Source organism: Myotis davidii, unplaced genomic scaffold (genome assembly GCF_000327345.1).
Source record: "Myotis davidii unplaced genomic scaffold, ASM32734v1 scaffold356, whole genome shotgun sequence".
NCBI lineage: Eukaryota > Metazoa > Chordata > Mammalia > Chiroptera > Vespertilionidae > Myotis > Myotis davidii.
The window spans coordinates 180,834-187,691 of NW_006288188.1; the positions used below are offsets into that span (position 1 = coordinate 180,834).

Sequence of the window (6,858 nt, forward strand, 5' to 3'; positions counted from 1 at the left end):
TACCAGATCTAATTAGCATAATGACATTCATATATAGGATCAGGATGGTGTCCTCTGGGATATCAAGACCATCAAGGTTCCTTTTAACTATATTATGATGGCAGGAGAGAGGACAGAAGCATAAATGTATACTGTTGTTCCTGTTATGTAAATGCAAATTTTATTTGACTTCCCTTATTGGTTAGAAAGGAAAGGAAAGCATTTGATAGGCCAATAGTTGAATATCAGGTACAAGGTGCTGTGTTGACTGTCTCCACTAAAGAGACCATATCTTGAACTGCTGCTGAGATTGGCATCACCACCTGATTAAGATCATACTAATCTAATGTCATTCTGACTTTTAATGATCCATCTGACTTTTGTACCAGCTAAAAGGGTGAGTCTGGAGGAATCTCTGCCCCTATATCATAATCTCTGTTGTCAGCACTAATCCCTGCAACCCCCTCAGGGATGTGGTATAACTTTTGGGTTCCAGTCTTGGTAGAGGAGAGGCAGGAGTGAGAGGGCAGTTCCGGGGGGATTCCATTTGATGCTCCCTACCACAATAGCTGTCACTCCATGTGGCGATCCATGGTTAGGCTAACTTAGGCCAAGACTTCATCTATCTGCTGAGTTCCATAAGCCCCTATTCTGAATTTTCTTGATATTTGCTCTCCTTTATCTGTTAGTTATAAAATCTTATTTTTGATTGGACTCAGACTTAGATGTAGAAGCGCTCAGAGAGGACAGTCTACGTCTCTTGGCAATCTGTTCCTGGCGTTTTTCTTTGGCCTCCTTTCATTCTCTTAGCCCAAAGTTTAGCATATTCTGCGGCCTCTTCCTTATTTTTCTTAGTACATTGTTTCTTCAGAGCAATATGCTGCGTTTGTGTTGCAGGACACGGGGAGTAACAAGATGCTGAATCTTGGGTGCTTTAGTCCTAGGTTTCCGACCTTCTTTGTTTAGAGCTCTCTCACAACATATTTGCGAACATCATCTTCTTTAGAGAGACTGCAAAGTTTGTGGATTCTGCTAGTTCTTTTGGGCCCCAGGAGTTGAGGCATAGTGGTATCAGTGAGTTCAGGAATATCTTTCTCCCCGCCCCCCCCTTTTTTTTATAGTGACCAAGTTGAGAACACTGAGATTGGCATCCACAATGCAGTCCCAAATAGATTTTCATTTTCTCTTTCCAGTTCTCCTTGGTCTATAATTGGAGTGCCTCTTGCTCAGCAGCAGGTGGACACAGCCACGGGTCAAGACACCCTGCTTCATGGGGAAACCTTGTCTGTCGTTCCCACCACTGGTCTGAACCACACAATCCTTTTATTCTTCACCCAGAGCGCCAGCAGCAACTTCTGTGGCCATACACTTCTCATAAAAGATACGAAGTTTGCATTCATCGTCCACTTCAATGACTTTCTGGCAGCCGGTGGCTGGGAAAGAGGTGTTGGACTTTATCCTGAAGAGGCAGAAATCCCCCGAGGTGCCATGAAAAAGAGCTATTCTGAATTTTTTAACCTTGTGGCATTTTGTGCCACTACTGAGGTTCAATGTAATTTCACAGGAAGTATTTAATAATCCCCAGAAGTGTTGGATATTTCCTTTGCTCAAGTGTAAGGTGTGGTCACCCAGAAAATCTCTCTGGGGCTGTACTTTTTAAGAGAAATCCCTAGGCCAGAATGATTAGCAACATCTGGGAACTCATTAAAAATACGAATTCATAGGTATTACTCCAGTTCTACTAAATCAGAATCCTGGGGCATGGTTCCAAGAATGAGTGTTTTAATGAGAGTCCCAGCACATTGAAAGACTGGGAAGCACTGTCTTTGATCAGTGGTTCTCAACCAGGCATGATTTTGCCCCTCAGGTAGGGCTGCCAAATAGCCACCAGGGTACCCAGTTAAATTTTAATTTCATATAAACAACAAATAATGCTTTAGCATAAGTATGCCCTCATGCAATGATTTGAATCTGAAACCCAAATTTAATCTGTATTTTTACTTGCTTAATCTGGTAACCCAGTGAATATTTGGCAATGGTTTGCCAATCATTTTGCCTGTTACAACTGGCGGATGGGATGTGTGTGTGCTACTGACATCTAGTGGGCAGAGACCAGATATGCTGCTAAACATCCTGCAATGTACACCAAATCACCCAGCCCAAAATATAAGTAATGCCAAGGAGCTCTTTAAGGATGCTGGAACCTGCCCCACTAATGCACTTCCTAATGTCTTGGTGAAAGGAGCATCTTTCAGACCTTCCCAAAGGGATCTAGTTTGGACGTGACTGAGCAAGTTGCACATTATGAGTCTATTTCTCTTTTCCCAAAGCTTGCTGGCATTTCAACCTCATTAACTCTAGGCTTTCATTAAGTCCAGGCTTTCATTAGCTAACCTTTTCAAACTGTTAGCACTATCTCCAGTATTCCAACCAACATGTTGTACTCCAAAACCTGGGGGAATTTACCCAAGTCCGTGTATTTATTTGAGATTTTGTCTTGTCTTTTGAGGTCCACCTTGTATTTCTGTAGTGTCTGTTGTCATGCCAATTCTTTCATTTCTGATTTTATTTGCGTTTTCTTTCTTTTTTTCTTGAATCTGGTTAAAGTTTTATTTATCTTCTCAATGAACCAGCTCTTGGTTTCATTGATCTTTTGTATTTTTTTTTAGACTCTATTTCATTTATTTCCACTCGGAGCTTCTTTATTTTCTTCCTTCTACTCACTTTGGGCTTTGTTTGTTGCTCTTTTTCTAGTTCCCTTAGGTGTAAGGTTATATTGTTTGAAAAATTTTCATGTCAATTAATTGGGCTTGATTATTATATTTTATCCCTGTTGTCTTAACACCCTTAGAATCTACACCCTCAGTCCCTCCCCAGGCTTCTGCAGATGCAGGTTGGCAAAGTCATGTAATCCTGTCAGGGGATAAGCTCTCTCCCAGAGCAGGCCTGGCGCTGCCCTCCATGGGCTATTGTTCCAGTTCTCTGCCGTTGCATACAAACCACTCTATAAGTAAGACGCTTAAAACAACAACTTAGTGTTATGTCTTCTGGTTCTGGTTGGGTGAGAGAGAATGGGAGACCGACTGGGGATGCAGGTATAGAGAATTCTTTTGAAGAGTTTTGTTGTAAAAGAGGGCAGAGCAATAGAGCAGTGGTCAGAAGATGTGAGATGAAGAGAGATGTTGGAGAAGAAATCAATAAACAACAGCATGTTTGTATGCTGTTAGGAATGATTCAGTAAAGAGGGATAGATATAGATGTAGATAAACTTCTATAGATATATAAGTATATGATATATAAAATATAGCACATATAGAATGCTATCTATATCTATATCTATATCTGATGATGTAGAGAGAAAGGGGGAAATTGATCTCATTGAGTTGGAAAGGGGGTGGGATCTACTGCAAATGGAGATGTTGCCTTAGGCCTTAGACAGGAGCATGGACAGTTCATCTAGGCCAGAGTCATAGGAGGGAAGGCAGAGTATGCTCATAGATGGGCAGATATGGTGCAGGGAACCTAGAGGTCTCTTCCTCTTGCTTCACTTTTCTTAATAAAGTAGGGAAGTAGGTTATATATAAGCTGAGAATGACTACGGGAGAGAGTACTGAGGAGGAAGAAATCATGAAGTATTGAAATAGGATAATAGAAAAGTGAATGGGATAGGGAAACAAGGGAGGAGTTGCTGGGCACCATTGAGAAGTCCCAGCATCAAGATTTACCCAAAGGAGCTGAAAACTTGTCCTTACAAAAACCTCAACATGAATGTTCCTAGCAGCTTTATTTATAATTACCAAAATGGAAGCAACCAAGATATCCTTCGGTAGGTGAATGGATAAACTGTGGTACATCTAGACAATGGCATATTATTCAGCGCTAAAAAGAAATGAGCTATCAAGTGATGAAAAGACATGGAGAAAACTTAAATGCATATTATTTAAGTGAAGAAGTCATTCTGGAAAGGGCTACATACTATATGATTCTAGCTACATGACATTGAAACAAACAAACAAAACTATGCAGACAGTAAAACAATTGGTGGTTGCCAGTGGATTTTTAAGGCAGGAAAACTATTTTGTACAATATAACAATAATGGATATCATGTCATTATACACTTGTCAAAATCCATAGAATGTACACTAATTTAAACTCTGAGTTTTGGGTGATTATGATGTGTAGGTTCATCAGTTGATCAACAAGTGCACCACTCTGGTGGTATGTTGATTGCAGAGTTATATGAGAAATCTCTATACCTTCCACTCAATTTTGCTGAAAACCAGGGGGAGAATAACTTTGAGAGTTGTGACCACATAGATTAAATCAGAAGCAATGAATATCCAATATTCAATCTGATAAGTATCTAAAAAAAATGTGTGGTCCTAAAAGATAGCAGGAATATGAAAGAATAAAGAATTTCATTATGTTCAAAAAGCTTTAAATTTAGACCAAAATTTAAAAAATAAAGCAATATCCTACTAATAATTAATTTAGGGTAAATTACAGATGCCAGTTGGCATTCAGAATTAGCTAATATAAAACACAAATGCAGGGATATCACAACAACTCATCTTGAAGTTACTTATCAACCACAGATCAGGGGCAGGGCAAGAAATCATTCTCTGTAAAAATCTCCAGTTTCCAAATCATGCTAACTCCAACTGCTGGCATATCTGCCAACAATGCTAGTGAGACAATTAGTTTCTTTAGTATTAAAGCAACTTTCATTTTAAGAAGATTTAGGATTAATCATAGAAGTGTTTAAGATAATCAAATCTATGTTAATATTTTTATATTAAAGAATTTCCCCTTTTGGTTATTTTATACTATAAGTCCAGTGCACGAAATTCATGCACTGAGAGTGGGGAGGTATCTCAGCCCGGCCTGTGCCCTCTCACAGTCTGGGAGCCCCTGGGGGATGTTCAACTGCCATAGAAGCAGGAGAGGCTCCCATCACCGCCGCTGCACTTGCCAGCCGTGAGCCCGGCTTCTGGCTGAGCTGCACTCCTTCTGTGGGAGCGCACTGACCAACAGGGGGAAGGTCCTACATTGACCATCTGCCCCCTTGTGGTTAGTGCATGTCATAGTGACCGGTCATTCTGCCGTTCGGTCAATTTGCATATTAGCCTTTTATTATATAGGATATTTATATGACTGAATAGAATTTGGCATCTGAGAACAATTTTGCCTGTCCAATTGCAATTGTGTAATTAAATAAGTGATTTAGGCTTTTGATTTAAAGTTGAAATCTTACTACATTTATAGAAAATGATGGGACATTTAAAAGAACTAAGATTGACCATATTTATGATTTTAATTATTTCCTTTAAATGAGTTATTTGAGCAATTGGTAAGATTTAGTTTGTTAAGTTAGAAAATGGGAGTACCTTACTTTGCAGAAAACAGTTAACACCGCACATCGGTGACTGCTGTCTTCAGAAAGGCCTGCTCCCAAGGTTGGTCCTTAGCTGGTATCTGGGAAGTTGGGTCACAGAGTGTCCCCAGTCAACAGTTAACTGATAACAGTAGATTGTGCAGACAATATGGTTTATACTGAATGTCTGGGAGTCTATGAAATTTTGATACATTCTAGGCAGAATGTGTCTATATACTCAGCCCCCAATATAAAGCTTGGGGTCTAAGTCTCTAGTGGGCCCCCCTGGGACAAAACATTGCACACATGTTGTTGAATTTTCGTTGCTGGGAAGAGTGTGCTCCACATGACCCCATGTGGGAGAGAGAGGTCATAAGGAAGCCTGCACAGGGAGTACTGCAGACTCTGCCTGTGTCTTTCCTTTATGATCCAGCTGGTATCCTTACCATGTTGCTAGGAATAGAGTTATATACTGACTTCTGTAAATCCTCCCATTAATGATTCTATCTCTCCATCCCTCTTTCTTCTTTCTCTCTAAAAAACAATAAAAACATATTTTAAAAAAATCTCTTAGATTTGAAGATGTGAGAGTGGGGAAAGGCCTGAGAAGCAAGAGTGTGAGCAAAGAGACAGAAAATCAGCGGTATGACTGTGAGAGGCATGTTGGCCCTCTAGCAGTGCAGCATGGCTGTCTCACAAAAGAAGAGTGGGGACAGGCTGTGGTGCTGTGCTGCTCAGGCTCAGCAGTTTGGGGGTGATTCTTTCTGTGGGAAGAAGGACAAATGGTGTTTCAGCATTTGTTCTCATAGCAGCATTTTGTTAATTCATAACAAGTCAGATATGAAGAAAGACTTTGGTGGTTCTAGAATAAAAATTGTACTGGGAACAAAGTGTAGGATAGTTTAGGTTGGATTAGAGGAGAGAGCATTGTTAGCAGAGAATCATTATAAAACATTCCAGATATAAAGTAATAAAGGGCTAAGCCAATAGAAGGCCAGAGGGAATGGAAAGAGATTCTTTAAACACGGTAAATGAAGAAGTGATGAGACTGGTGACCACATACAAAGGAAGGAGTAGAGTATATTTATGAAAGTGAAAGAGGAGGGTAACCTTTCAGAATGAAGTATGTACCTGTGGGCTGTTTGTATTATATTTACACTAGAGGCCCGGTGCACGGATTTGTGCACTGGTGGGGACACTGCGGGGATCAGGCCAAAACACCTCTCTGATATCCCTTGAGGGGTCCTGGATTGGGAGAGGGTGCAGGCCAGGCTGAGGTACCCCACCGGTGCATGATTGGGGTTGGGGAGGGACCACAGGAGGGCTCCAGGGCGTGTCCAGCCCCTCTTGCACAGTCATGATCTGCAAAACCCCAGCAGCAAGCTAACCTACTGGTCAGAGTGTCTGCCCCCTGGTGGTCAGTGCACATCATAGAGACTGGTCAAACAGTTGAACAGTCTACAGTTGAACGCTTAACATATTAGGCTTTTATTATATAGGACTA

At 40.8% G+C, this 6,858-nt stretch overlaps 1 pseudogene; it reads right to left on the reverse strand.

Moving 5' to 3' along the window:
- Nucleotides 1–641: 641 nt before the first annotated feature.
- LOC102766726 overlaps nt 642–6,858 on the reverse strand; it is an 11,939-nt pseudogene continuing 5,722 nt past the window's right edge.